At 42.5% G+C, this 12723-nt stretch overlaps 13 non-coding genes across 13 annotated transcripts; 4 read left to right on the forward strand and 9 right to left on the reverse strand.

The window, feature by feature from the left end:
* Positions 1 to 996: 996 nt before the first annotated feature.
* Positions 997 to 1070, reverse strand: TRNAT-AGU (transfer RNA threonine (anticodon AGU)). The gene has a single exon. It is a non-coding gene; the product is annotated as a tRNA-Thr (tRNA).
* A 608-nt stretch (positions 1071 to 1678) lies between these two features.
* On the forward strand, positions 1679 to 1760 carry TRNAS-GCU (transfer RNA serine (anticodon GCU)). Its single transcript has one exon. It is a non-coding gene; the product is annotated as a tRNA-Ser (tRNA).
* A 355-nt stretch (positions 1761 to 2115) lies between these two features.
* Positions 2116 to 2189, reverse strand: TRNAT-AGU (transfer RNA threonine (anticodon AGU)). The gene has a single exon. It is a non-coding gene; the product is annotated as a tRNA-Thr (tRNA).
* A 1046-nt stretch (positions 2190 to 3235) lies between these two features.
* On the reverse strand, positions 3236 to 3309 carry TRNAT-AGU (transfer RNA threonine (anticodon AGU)). The gene has a single exon. It is a non-coding gene; the product is annotated as a tRNA-Thr (tRNA).
* Positions 3310 to 3917: 608 nt separating this feature from the next.
* On the forward strand, positions 3918 to 3999 carry TRNAS-GCU (transfer RNA serine (anticodon GCU)). Its single transcript has one exon. It is a non-coding gene; the product is annotated as a tRNA-Ser (tRNA).
* A 1477-nt stretch (positions 4000 to 5476) lies between these two features.
* TRNAT-AGU (transfer RNA threonine (anticodon AGU)) lies at positions 5477 to 5550 on the reverse strand. Its single transcript has one exon. It is a non-coding gene; the product is annotated as a tRNA-Thr (tRNA).
* A 1046-nt stretch (positions 5551 to 6596) lies between these two features.
* TRNAT-AGU (transfer RNA threonine (anticodon AGU)) lies at positions 6597 to 6670 on the reverse strand. Its single transcript has one exon. It is a non-coding gene; the product is annotated as a tRNA-Thr (tRNA).
* A 608-nt stretch (positions 6671 to 7278) lies between these two features.
* Positions 7279 to 7360, forward strand: TRNAS-GCU (transfer RNA serine (anticodon GCU)). The gene has a single exon. It is a non-coding gene; the product is annotated as a tRNA-Ser (tRNA).
* A 356-nt stretch (positions 7361 to 7716) lies between these two features.
* Positions 7717 to 7790, reverse strand: TRNAT-AGU (transfer RNA threonine (anticodon AGU)). Its single transcript has one exon. It is a non-coding gene; the product is annotated as a tRNA-Thr (tRNA).
* A 1731-nt stretch (positions 7791 to 9521) lies between these two features.
* TRNAS-GCU (transfer RNA serine (anticodon GCU)) lies at positions 9522 to 9603 on the forward strand. The gene has a single exon. It is a non-coding gene; the product is annotated as a tRNA-Ser (tRNA).
* A 355-nt stretch (positions 9604 to 9958) lies between these two features.
* TRNAT-AGU (transfer RNA threonine (anticodon AGU)) lies at positions 9959 to 10032 on the reverse strand. The gene has a single exon. It is a non-coding gene; the product is annotated as a tRNA-Thr (tRNA).
* Positions 10033 to 11077: 1045 nt separating this feature from the next.
* On the reverse strand, positions 11078 to 11151 carry TRNAT-AGU (transfer RNA threonine (anticodon AGU)). The gene has a single exon. It is a non-coding gene; the product is annotated as a tRNA-Thr (tRNA).
* A 1046-nt stretch (positions 11152 to 12197) lies between these two features.
* TRNAT-AGU (transfer RNA threonine (anticodon AGU)) lies at positions 12198 to 12271 on the reverse strand. The gene has a single exon. It is a non-coding gene; the product is annotated as a tRNA-Thr (tRNA).
* Between the last annotated feature and the right edge of the window lie 452 nt (positions 12272 to 12723).

Below are 12723 nucleotides of genomic sequence, written 5' to 3' on the forward strand. Positions count from 1 at the left end.
GAAGAATTTTTAAATGTAGGATGATTTTGAGGAGTGGTTCTAAGTTTTGCTATTTGTCACAGAGATGGCAAATTAAGTGTGAACAGATCCTATGCAGCATGTAGTTTCAGGTGGCTACCACTATAGAACAGCAAGGAAGTCGAGTCCCATCACATACTTGGCAGCAGCATGCAGTTCTCTGTCATTTTGCATCGTGACAATTCTAAATGAAATCGGCTTGGGACGATCCTTTTTGGAAAAGACATGGATAATTTGTCCATAGGTATGTAATCCATGCATTTGCCTTGCATGAATTGTGGCCTGTTTTACTTTAAAAGTTAGATAGAAGGCAGAATTGACAGATTTAGGGAATGCTAGGGAAATGCCAACATAAATGAGAAGCAGAGAGGACTGAATGTTTAGTATTTATGCCATTAGCATGGGTCATCACGTTGGATGTAAAACAAGACCTGCTGAGCCAATGTCTGATGTACGGCGCTGTTGCATGTGGAAAGAAAATGAAGCCTAAGAATCATCACGACTGTTTTCCAAATGTGGGTTCGGTAAAGGTACTTTTGTTGACGGGGTGGCCGAGTGGTTAAGGCGATGGACTGCTAATCCATTGTGCTCTGCACGCACGGGTTCGAATCCCATCCTCGTCGTATGATTCCTTTTTGGAAAATTCTCTATGCTCAGCGCAAGCGATGCCCCGAGGAAGAAAATTTACCATCGCCGTTCAAGAAGGATGCTATTGAAGTCTCTAAACATATTTACAGGCATTATGTAGCGTATCAGTCAGGCAATAGTGAATCGGCACCTCTAATTTATCGTGCCTTATGCCATCCTACATTTTGCAAAACGTTGCAACCATCTACTTGTTAAAACTAAACCAGAGCTGACTCTTTGCCACTCGGGTGGAGTATTCTAGGGATGTGGGACGAGCATCTTTAATGTCATTGGCTAGTGAACATCTCCCTTTTGGAAAAAAAGCTGATTATTGAGCAGAATAAGAGAACAAGGCACTGCTGAGAGTTGAACTCAGGATCTCCTGTTTACTAGACAGGCGCTTTAACCAACTAAGCCACAGCGCCCATGAGCAAAACTGTGGAAAACCAGAAAGATGGCAAGGATGATCCAGGAGAAGAATTTTTAAATGTAGGATGATTTTGAGGAGTGGTTGTAAGTTTTGCTATTTGTCACAGAGATGGCAAATTAAGTGTGAACAGATCCTATGCAGCATGTAGTTTCAGGTGGCTACCACTATAGAACAGCAAGGAAGTCGAGTCCCATCACATACTTGGCAGCAGCATGCAGTTCTCTGTCATTTTGCATCGTGACAATTCTAAATGAAATCGGCTTGGGACGATCCTTTTTGGAAAAGACATGGATAATTTGTCCATAGGTATGTAATCCATGCATTTGCCTTGCATGAATTGTGGCCTGTTTTACTTTAAAAGTTAGATAGAAGGCAGAATTGACAGATTTAGGGAATGCTAGGGAAATGCCAACATAAATGAGAAGCAGAGAGGACTGAATGTTTAGTATTTATGCCATTAGCATGGGTCATCACGTTGGATGTAAAACAAGACCTGCTGAGCCAATGTCTGATGTACGGCGCTGTTGCATGTGGAAAGAAAATGAAGCCTAAGAATCATCACGACTGTTTTCCAAATGTGGGTTCGGTAAAGGTACTTTTGTTGACAGGGTGGCCGAGTGGTTAAGGCGATGGACTGCTAATCCATTGTGCTCTGCACGCATGGGTTCGAATCCCATCCTTGTCGTATGATTCCTTTTTGGAAAATTCTCTATGCTCAGCGCAAGCGATGCCCCGAGGAAGAAAATTTACCATCGCCGTTCAAGAAGGATGCTATTGAAGTCTCTAAACATATTTACAGGCATTATGTAGCGTATCAGTCAGGCAATAGTGAATCGGCACCTCTAATTTATCGTGCCTTATGCCATCCTACATTTTGCAAAACGTTGCAACCATCTACTTGTTAAAACTAAACCAGAGCTGACTCTTTGCCACTCGGGTGGAGTATTCTAGGGATGTGGGACGAGCATCTTTAATGTCATTGGCTAGTGAACATCTCCCTTTTGGAAAAAAAGCTGATTATTGAGCAGAATAAGAGAACAAGGCACTGCTGAGAGTTGAACTCAGGATCTCCTGTTTACTAGACAGGCGCTTTAACCAACTAAGCCACAGCGCCCATGAGCAAAACTGTGGAAAACCAGAAAGATGGCAAGGATGATCCAGGAGAAGAATTTTTAAATGTAGGATGATTTTGAGGAGTGGTTCTAAGTTTTGCTATTTGTCACAGAGATGGCAAATTAAGTGTGAACAGATCCTATGCAGCATGTAGTTTCAGGTGGCTACCACTATAGAACAGCAAGGAAGTCGAGTCCCATCACATACTTGGCAGCAGCATGCAGTTCTCTGTCATTTTGCATCGTGACAATTCTAAATGAAATCGGCTTGGGACGATCCTTTTTGGAAAAGACATGGATAATTTGTCCATAGGTATGTAATCCATGCATTTGCCTTGCATGAATTGTGGCCTGTTTTACTTTAAAAGTTAGATAGAAGGCAGAATTGACAGATTTAGGGAATGCTAGGGAAATGCCAACATAAATGAGAAGCAGAGAGGACTGAATGTTTAGTATTTATGCCATTAGCATGGGTCATCACGTTGGATGTAAAACAAGACCTGCTGAGCCAATGTCTGATGTACGGCGCTGTTGCATGTGGAAAGAAAATGAAGCCTAAGAATCATCACGACTGTTTTCCAAATGTGGGTTCGGTAAAGGTACTTTTGTTGACGGGGTGGCCGAGTGGTTAAGGCGATGGACTGCTAATCCTTTGTGCTCTGCACGCATGGGTTCGAATCCCATCCTCGTCGTATGATTCCTTTTTGGAAAATTCTCTATGCTCAGCGCAAGCGATGCCCCGAGGAAGAAAATTTACCATCGCCGTTCAAGAAGGATGCTATTGAAGTCTCTAAACATATTTACAGGCATTATGTAGCGTATCAGTCAGGCAATAGTGAATCGGCACCTCTAATTTATCGTGCCTTATGCCATCCTACATTTTGCAAAACGTTGCAACCATCTACTTGTTAAAACTAAACCAGAGCTGACTCTTTGCCACTCGGGTGGAGTATTCTAGGGATGTGGGACGAGCATCTTTAATGTCATTGGCTAGTGAACATCTCCCTTTTGGAAAAAAAAGCTGATTATTGAGCAGAATAAGGGAACAAGGCACTGCTGAGAGTTGAACTCAGGATCTCCTGTTTACTAGACAGGCGCTTTAACCAACTAAGCCACAGCGCCCATGAGCAAAACTGTGGAAAACCAGAAAGATGGCAAGGATGATCCAGGAGAAGAATTTTTAAATGTAGGATGATTTTGAGGAGTGGTTCTAAGTTTTGCTATTTGTCACAGAGATGGCAAATTAAGTGTGAACAGATCCTATGCAGCATGTAGTTTCAGGTGGCTACCACTATAGAACAGCAAGGAAGTCGAGTCCCATCACATACTTGGCAGCAGCATGCAGTTCTCTGTCATTTTGCATCGTGACAATTCTAAATGAAATCGGCTTGGGACGATCCTTTTTGGAAAAGACATGGATAATTTGTCCATAGGTATGTAATCCATGCATTTGCCTTGCATGAATTGTGGCCTGTTTTACTTTAAAAGTTAGATAGAAGGCAGAATTGACAGATTTAGGGAATGCTAGGGAAATGCCAACATAAATGAGAAGCAGAGAGGACTGAATGTTTAGTATTTATGCCATTAGCATGGGTCATCACGTTGGATGTAAAACAAGACCTGCTGAGCCAATGTCTGATGTACGGCGCTGTTGCATGTGGAAAGAAAATGAAGCCTAAGAATCATCACGACTGTTTTCCAAATGTGGGTTCGGTAAAGGTACTTTTGTTGACGGGGTGGCCGAGTGGTTAAGGCGATGGACTGCTAATCCATTGTGCTCTGCACGCATGGGTTCGAATCCCATCCTCGTCGTATGATTCCTTTTTGGAAAATTCTCTATGCTCAGCGCAAGCGATGCCCCGAGGAAGAAAATTTACCATCACCGTTCAAGAAGGATGCTATTGAAGTCTCTAAACATATTTACAGGCATTATGTAGCGTATCAGTCAGGCAATAGTGAATCGGCACCTCTAATTTATCGTGCCTTATGCCATCCTACATTTGGCAAAACGTTGCAACCATCTACTTGTTAAAACTAAACCAGAGCTGACTCTTTGCCACTCGGGTGGAGTATTCTAGGGATGTGGGACGAGCATCTTTAATGTCATTGGCTAATGAACATCTTCCTTTTGGAAAAAAAAAAGCTGATTATTGAGCAGAATAAGAGAACAAGGCACTGCTGAGAGTTGAACTCAGGATCTCCTGTCTACTAGACAGGCGCTTTAACCAACTAGGCCACAGCGCCCATGAGCAAAACTGTGGAAAACCAGAAAGATGGCAAGGATGATCCAGGAGAAGAATTTTTAAATGTAGGATGATTTTGAGGAGTGGTTCTAAGTTTTGCTATTTGTCACAGAGATGGCAAATTAAGTGTGAACAGATCCTATGCAGCATGTAGTTTCAGGTGGCTACCACTATAGAACAGCAAGGAAGTCGAGTCCCATCACATACTTGGCAGCAGCATGCAGTTCTCTGTCATTTTGCATCGTGACAATTCTAAATGAAATCGGCTTGGGACGATCCTTTTTGGAAAAGACATGGATAATTTGTCCATAGGTATGTAATCCATGCATTTGCCTTGCATGAATTGTGGCCTGTTTTACTTTAAAAGTTAGATAGAAGGCAGAATTGACAGATTTAGGGAATGCTAGGGAAATGCCAACATAAATGAGAAGCAGAGAGGACTGAATGTTTAGTATTTATGCCATTAGCATGGGTCATCACGTTGGATGTAAAACAAGACCTGCTGAGCCAATGTCTGATGTACGGCGCTGTTGCATGTGGAAAGAAAATGAAGCCTAAGAATCATCACGACTGTTTTCCAAATGTGGGTTCGGTAAAGGTACTTTTGTTGACGGGGTGGCCGAGTGGTTAAGGCGATGAACTGCTAATCCATTGTGCTCTGCACGCATGGGTTCGAATCCCATCCTTGTCGTATGATTCCTTTTTGGAAAATTCTCTATGCTCAGCGCAAGCGATGCCCCGAGGAAGAAAATTTACCATCGCCGTTCAAGAAGGATGCTATTGAAGTCTCTAAACATATTTACAGGCATTATGTAGCGTATCAGTCAGGCAATAGTGAATCGGCACCTCTAATTTATCGTGCCTTATGCCATCCTACATTTTGCAAAACGTTGCAACCATCTACTTGTTAAAACTAAACCAGAGCTGACTCTTTGCCACTCGGGTGGAGTATTCTAGGGATGTGGGACGAGCATCTTTAATGTCATTGGCTAGTGAACATCTCCCTTTTGGAAAAAAAGCTGATTATTGAGCAGAATAAGAGAACAAGGCACTGCTGAGAGTTGAACTCAGGATCTCCTGTTTACTAGACAGGCGCTTTAACCAACTAAGCCACAGCGCCCATGAGCAAAACTGTGGAAAACCAGAAAGATGGCAAGGATGATCCAGGAGAAGAATTTTTAAATGTAGGATGATTTTGAGGAGTGGTTCTAAGTTTTGCTATTTGTCACAGAGATGGCAAATTAAGTGTGAACAGATCCTATGCAGCATGTAGTTTCAGGTGGCTACCACTATAGAACAGCAAGGAAGTCGAGTCCCATCACATACTTGGCAGCAGCATGCAGTTCTCTGTCATTTTGCATCGTGACAATTCTAAATGAAATCGGCTTGGGACGATCCTTTTTGGAAAAGACATGGATAATTTGTCCATAGGTATGTAATCCATGCATTTGCCTTGCATGAATTGTGGCCTGTTTTACTTTAAAAGTTAGATAGAAGGCAGAATTGACAGATTTAGGGAATGCTAGGGAAATGCCAACATAAATGAGAAGCAGAGAGGACTGAATGTTTAGTATTTATGCCATTAGCATGGGTCATCACGTTGGATGTAAAACAAGACCTGCTGAGCCAATGTCTGATGTACGGCGCTGTTGCATGTGGAAAGAAAATGAAGCCTAAGAATCATCACGACTGTTTTCCAAATGTGGGTTCGGTAAAGGTACTTTTGTTGACGGGGTGGCCGAGTGGTTAAGGCGATGGGCTGCTAATCCTTTGTGCTCTGCACGCATGGGTTCGAATCCCATCCTCGTCGTATGATTCCTTTTTGGAAAATTCTCTATGCTCAGCGCAAGCGATGCCCCGAGGAAGAAAATTTACCATCGCCGTTCAAGAAGGATGCTATTGAAGTCTCTAAACATATTTACAGGCATTATGTAGCGTATCAGTCAGGCAATAGTGAATCGGCACCTCTAATTTATCGTGCCTTATGCCATCCTACATTTTGCAAAACGTTGCAACCATCTACTTGTTAAAACTAAACCAGAGCTGACTCTTTGCCACTCGGGTGGAGTATTCTAGGGATGTGGGACGAGCATCTTTAATGTCATTGGCTAGTGAACATCTCCCTTTTGGAAAAAAAAGCTGATTATTGAGCAGAATAAGGGAACAAGGCACTGCTGAGAGTTGAACTCAGGATCTCCTGTTTACTAGACAGGCGCTTTAACCAACTAAGCCACAGCGCCCATGAGCAAAACTGTGGAAAACCAGAAAGATGGCAAGGATGATCCAGGAGAAGAATTTTTAAATGTAGGATGATTTTGAGGAGTGGTTCTAAGTTTTGCTATTTGTCACAGAGATGGCAAATTAAGTGTGAACAGATCCTATGCAGCATGTAGTTTCAGGTGGCTACCACTATAGAACAGCAAGGAAGTCGAGTCCCATCACATACTTGGCAGCAGCATGCAGTTCTCTGTCATTTTGCATCGTGACAATTCTAAATGAAATCGGCTTGGGACGATCCTTTTTGGAAAAGACATGGATAATTTGTCCATAGGTATGTAATCCATGCATTTGCCTTGCATGAATTGTGGCCTGTTTTACTTTAAAAGTTAGATAGAAGGCAGAATTGACAGATTTAGGGAATGCTAGGGAAATGCCAACATAAATGAGAAGCAGAGAGGACTGAATGTTTAGTATTTATGCCATTAGCATGGGTCATCACGTTGGATGTAAAACAAGACCTGCTGAGCCAATGTCTGATGTACGGCGCTGTTGCATGTGGAAAGAAAATGAAGCCTAAGAATCATCACGACTGTTTTCCAAATGTGGGTTCGGTAAAGGTACTTTTGTTGACGGGGTGGCCGAGTGGTTAAGGCGATGGACTGCTAATCCATTGTGCTCTGCACGCATGGGTTCGAATCCCATCCTTGTCGTATGATTCCTTTTTGGAAAATTCTCTATGCTCAGCGCAAGCGATGCCCCGAGGAAGAAAATTTACCATCGCCGTTCAAGAAGGATGCTATTGAAGTCTCTAAACATATTTACAGGCATTATGTAGCGTATCAGTCAGGCAATAGTGAATCGGCACCTCTAATTTATCGTGCCTTATGCCATCCTACATTTTGCAAAACGTTGCAACCATCTACTTGTTAAAACTAAACCAGAGCTGACTCTTTGCCACTCGGGTGGAGTATTCTAGGGATGTGGGACAAGCATCTTTAATGTCATTGGCTAGTGAACATCTCCCTTTTGGAAAAAAAAGCTGATTATTGAGCAGAATAAGAGAACAAGGCACTGCTGAGAGTTGAACTCAGGATCTCCTGTTTACTAGACAGGCGCTTTAACCAACTAAGCCACAGCGCCCATGAGCAAAACTGTGGAAAACCAGAAAGATGGCAAGGATGATCCAGGAGAAGAATTTTTAAATGTAGGATGATTTTGAGGAGTGGTTCTAAGTTTTGCTATTTGTCACAGAGATGGCAAATTAAGTGTGAACAGATCCTATGCAGCATGTAGTTTCAGGTGGCTACCACTATAGAACAGCAAGGAAGTCGAGTCCCATCACATACTTGGCAGCAGCATGCAGTTCTCTGTCATTTTGCATCGTGACAATTCTAAATGAAATCGGCTTGGGACGATCCTTTTTGGAAAAGACATGGATAATTTGTCCATAGGTATGTAATCCATGCATTTGCCTTGCATGAATTGTGGCCTGTTTTACTTTAAAAGTTAGATAGAAGGCAGAATTGACAGATTTAGGGAATGCTAGGGAAATGCCAACATAAATGAGAAGCAGAGAGGACTGAATGTTTAGTATTTATGCCATTAGCATGGGTCATCACGTTGGATGTAAAACAAGACCTGCTGAGCCAATGTCTGATGTACGGCGCTGTTGCATGTGGAAAGAAAATGAAGCCTAAGAATCATCACGACTGTTTTCCAAATGTGGGTTCGGTAAAGGTACTTTTGTTGACGGGGTGGCCGAGTGGTTAAGGCGATGGACTGCTAATCCATTGTGCTCTGCACGCACGGGTTCGAATCCCATCCTCGTCGTATGATTCCTTTTTGAAAAATTCTCTATGCTCAGCGCAAGCGATGCCCCGAGGAAGAAAATTTACCATCACCGTTCAAGAAGGATGCTATTGAAGTCTCTAAACATATTTACAGGCATTATGTAGCGTATCAGTCAGGCAATAGTGAATCGGCACCTCTAATTTATCGTGCCTTATGCCATCCTACATTTGGCAAAACGTTGCAACCATCTACTTGTTAAAACTAAACCAGAGCTGACTCTTTGCCACTCGGGTGGAGTATTCTAGGGATGTGGGACGAGCATCTTTAATGTCATTGGCTAATGAACATCTTCCTTTTGGAAAAAAAAAAAGCTGATTATTGAGCAGAATAAGAGAACAAGGCACTGCTGAGAGTTGAACTCAGGATCTCCTGTCTACTAGACAGGCGCTTTAACCAACTAAGCCACAGCGCCCATGAGCAAAACTGTGGAAAACCAGAAAGATGGCAAGGATGATCCAGGAGAAGAATTTTTAAATGTAGGATGATTTTGAGGAGTGGTTCTAAGTTTTGCTATTTGTCACAGAGATGGCAAATTAAGTGTGAACAGATCCTATGCAGCATGTAGTTTCAGGTGGCTACCACTATAGAACAGCAAGGAAGTCGAGTCCCATCACATACTTGGCAGCAGCATGCAGTTCTCTGTCATTTTGCATCGTGACAATTCTAAATGAAATCGGCTTGGGACGATCCTTTTTGGAAAAGACATGGATAATTTGTCCATAGGTATGTAATCCATGCATTTGCCTTGCATGAATTGTGGCCTGTTTTACTTTAAAAGTTAGATAGAAGGCAGAATTGACAGATTTAGGGAATGCTAGGGAAATGCCAACATAAATGAGAAGCAGAGAGGACTGAATGTTTAGTATTTATGCCATTAGCATGGGTCATCACGTTGGATGTAAAACAAGACCTGCTGAGCCAATGTCTGATGTACGGCGCTGTTGCATGTGGAAAGAAAATGAAGCCTAAGAATCATCACGACTGTTTTCCAAATGTGGGTTCGGTAAAGGTACTTTTGTTGACGGGGTGGCCGAGTGGTTAAGGCGATGGACTGCTAATCCATTGTGCTCTGCACGCATGGGTTCGAATCCCATCCTTGTCGTATGATTCCTTTTTGGAAAATTCTCTATGCTCAGCGCAAGCGATGCCCCGAGGAAGAAAATTTACCATCGCCGTTCAAGAAGGATGCTATTGAAGTCTCTAAACATATTTACAGGCATTATGTAGCGTATCAGTCAGGCAATAGTGAATCGGCACCTCTAATTTATCGTGCCTTATGCCATCCTACATTTTGCAAAACGTTGCAACCATCTACTTGTTAAAACTAAACCAGAGCTGACTCTTTGCCACTCGGGTGGAGTATTCTAGGGATGTGGGACAAGCATCTTTAATGTCATTGGCTAGTGAACATCTCCCTTTTGGAAAAAAAGCTGATTATTGAGCAGAATAAGAGAACAAGGCACTGCTGAGAGTTGAACTCAGGATCTCCTGTTTACTAGACAGGCGCTTTAACCAACTAAGCCACAGCGCCCATGAGCAAAACTGTGGAAAACCAGAAAGATGGCAAGGATGATCCAGGAGAAGAATTTTTAAATGTAGGATGATTTTGAGGAGTGGTTGTAAGTTTTGCTATTTGTCACAGAGATGGCAAATTAAGTGTGAACAGATCCTATGCAGCATGTAGTTTCAGGTGGCTACCACTATAGAACAGCAAGGAAGTCGAGTCCCATCACATACTTGGCAGCAGCATGCAGTTCTCTGTCATTTTGCATCGTGACAATTCTAAATGAAATCGGCTTGGGACGATCCTTTTTGGAAAAGACATGGATAATTTGTCCATAGGTATGTAATCCATGCATTTGCCTTGCATGAATTGTGGCCTGTTTTACTTTAAAAGTTAGATAGAAGGCAGAATTGACAGATTTAGGGAATGCTAGGGAAATGCCAACATAAATGAGAAGCAGAGAGGACTGAATGTTTAGTATTTATGCCATTAGCATGGGTCATCACGTTGGATGTAAAACAAGACCTGCTGAGCCAATGTCTGATGTACGGCGCTGTTGCATGTGGAAAGAAAATGAAGCCTAAGAATCATCACGACTGTTTTCCAAATGTGGGTTCGGTAAAGGTACTTTTGTTGACGGGGTGGCCGAGTGGTTAAGGCGATGGACTGCTAATCCTTTGTGCTCTGCACACATGGGTTCGAATCCCATCCTCGTCGTATGATTCCTTTTTGGAAAATTCTCTATGCTCAGCGCAAGCGATGCCCCGAGGAAGAAAATTTACCATCGCCGTTCAAGAAGGATGCTATTGAAGTCTCTAAACATATTTACAGGCATTATGTAGCGTATCAGTCAGGCAATAGTGAATCGGCACCTCTAATTTATCGTGCCTTATGCCATCCTACATTTTGCAAAACGTTGCAACCATCTACTTGTTAAAACTAAACCAGAGCTGACTCTTTGCCACTCGGGTGGAGTATTCTAGGGATGTGGGACGAGCATCTTTAATGTCATTGGCTAGTGAACATCTCCCTTTTGGAAAAAAAGCTGATTATTGAGCAGAATAAGAGAACAAGGCACTGCTGAGAGTTGAACTCAGGATCTCCTGTTTACTAGACAGGCGCTTTAACCAACTAAGCCACAGCGCCCATGAGCAAAACTGTGGAAAACCAGAAAGATGGCAAGGATGATCCAGGAGAAGAATTTTTAAATGTAGGATGATTTTGAGGAGTGGTTCTAAGTTTTGCTATTTGTCACAGAGATGGCAAATTAAGTGTGAACAGATCCTATGCAGCATGTAGTTTCAGGTGGCTACCACTATAGAACAGCAAGGAAGTCGAGTCCCATCACATACTTGGCAGCAGCATGCAGTTCTCTGTCATTTTGCATCATGACAATTCTAAATGAAATCGGCTTGGGACGATCCTTTTTGGAAAAGACATGGATAATTTGTCCATAGGTATGTAATCCATGCATTTGCCTTGCATGAATTGTGGCTTGTTTTACTTTAAAAGTTAGATAGAAGGCAGAATTGACAGATTTAGGGAATGCTAGGGAAATGCCAACATAAATGAGAAGCAGAGAGGACTGAATGTTTAGTATTTATGCCATTAGCATGGGTCATCACGTTGGATGTAAAACAAGACCTGCTGAGCCAATGTCTGATGTACGGCGCTGTTGCATGTGGAAAGAAAATGAAGCCTAAGAATCATCACGACTGTTTTCCAAATGTGGGTTCGGTAAAGGTACTTTTGTTGACGGGGTGGCCGAGTGGTTAAGGCGATGGACTGCTAATCCTTTGTGCTCTGCACGCATGGGTTCGAATCCCATCCTCGTCGTATGATTCCTTTTTGGAAAATTCTCTATGCTCAGCGCAAGCGATGCCCCGAGGAAGAAAATTTACCATCGCCGTTCAAGAAGGATGCTATTGAAGTCTCTAAACATATTTACAGGCATTATGTAGCGTATCAGTCAGGCAATAGTGAATCGGCACCTCTAATTTATCGTGCCTTATGCCATCCTACATTTTGCAAAACGTTGCAACCATCTACTTGTTAAAACTAAACCAGAGCTGACTCTTTGCCACTCGGGTGGAGTATTCTAGGGATGTGGGACGAGCATCTTTAATGTCATTGGCTAGTGAACATCTCCCTTTTGGAAAAAAAAGCTGATTATTGAGCAGAATAAGGGAACAAGGCACTGCTGAGAGTTGAACTCAGGATCTCCTGTTTACTAGACAGGCGCTTTAACCAACTAAGCCACAGCGCCCATGAGCAAAACTGTGGAAAACCAGAAAGATGGCAAGGATGATCCAGGAGAAGAATTTTTAAATGTAGGATGATTTTGAGGAGTGGTTCTAAGTTTTGCTATTTGTCACAGAGATGGCAAATTAAGTGTGAACAGATCCTATGCAGCATGTAGTTTCAGGTGGCTACCACTATAGAACAGCAAGGAAGTCGAGTCCCATCACATACTTGGCAGCAGCATGCAGTTCTCTGTCATTTTGCATCGTGACAATTCTAAATGAAATCGGCTTGGGACGATCTTTTTTGGAAAAGACATGGATAATTTGTCCATAGGTATGTAATCCATGCATTTGCCTTGCATGAATTGTGGCCTGTTTTACTTTAAAAGTTAGATAGAAGGCAGAATTGACAGATTTAGGGAATGCTAGGGAAATGCCAACATAAATGAGAAGCAGAGAGGACTGAATGTTTAGT

The sequence above is a fragment of the Eleutherodactylus coqui genome, chromosome 11, assembly GCF_035609145.1.
Source record: "Eleutherodactylus coqui strain aEleCoq1 chromosome 11, aEleCoq1.hap1, whole genome shotgun sequence".
NCBI classification, from domain to species: Eukaryota; Metazoa; Chordata; class Amphibia; order Anura; family Eleutherodactylidae; genus Eleutherodactylus; species Eleutherodactylus coqui.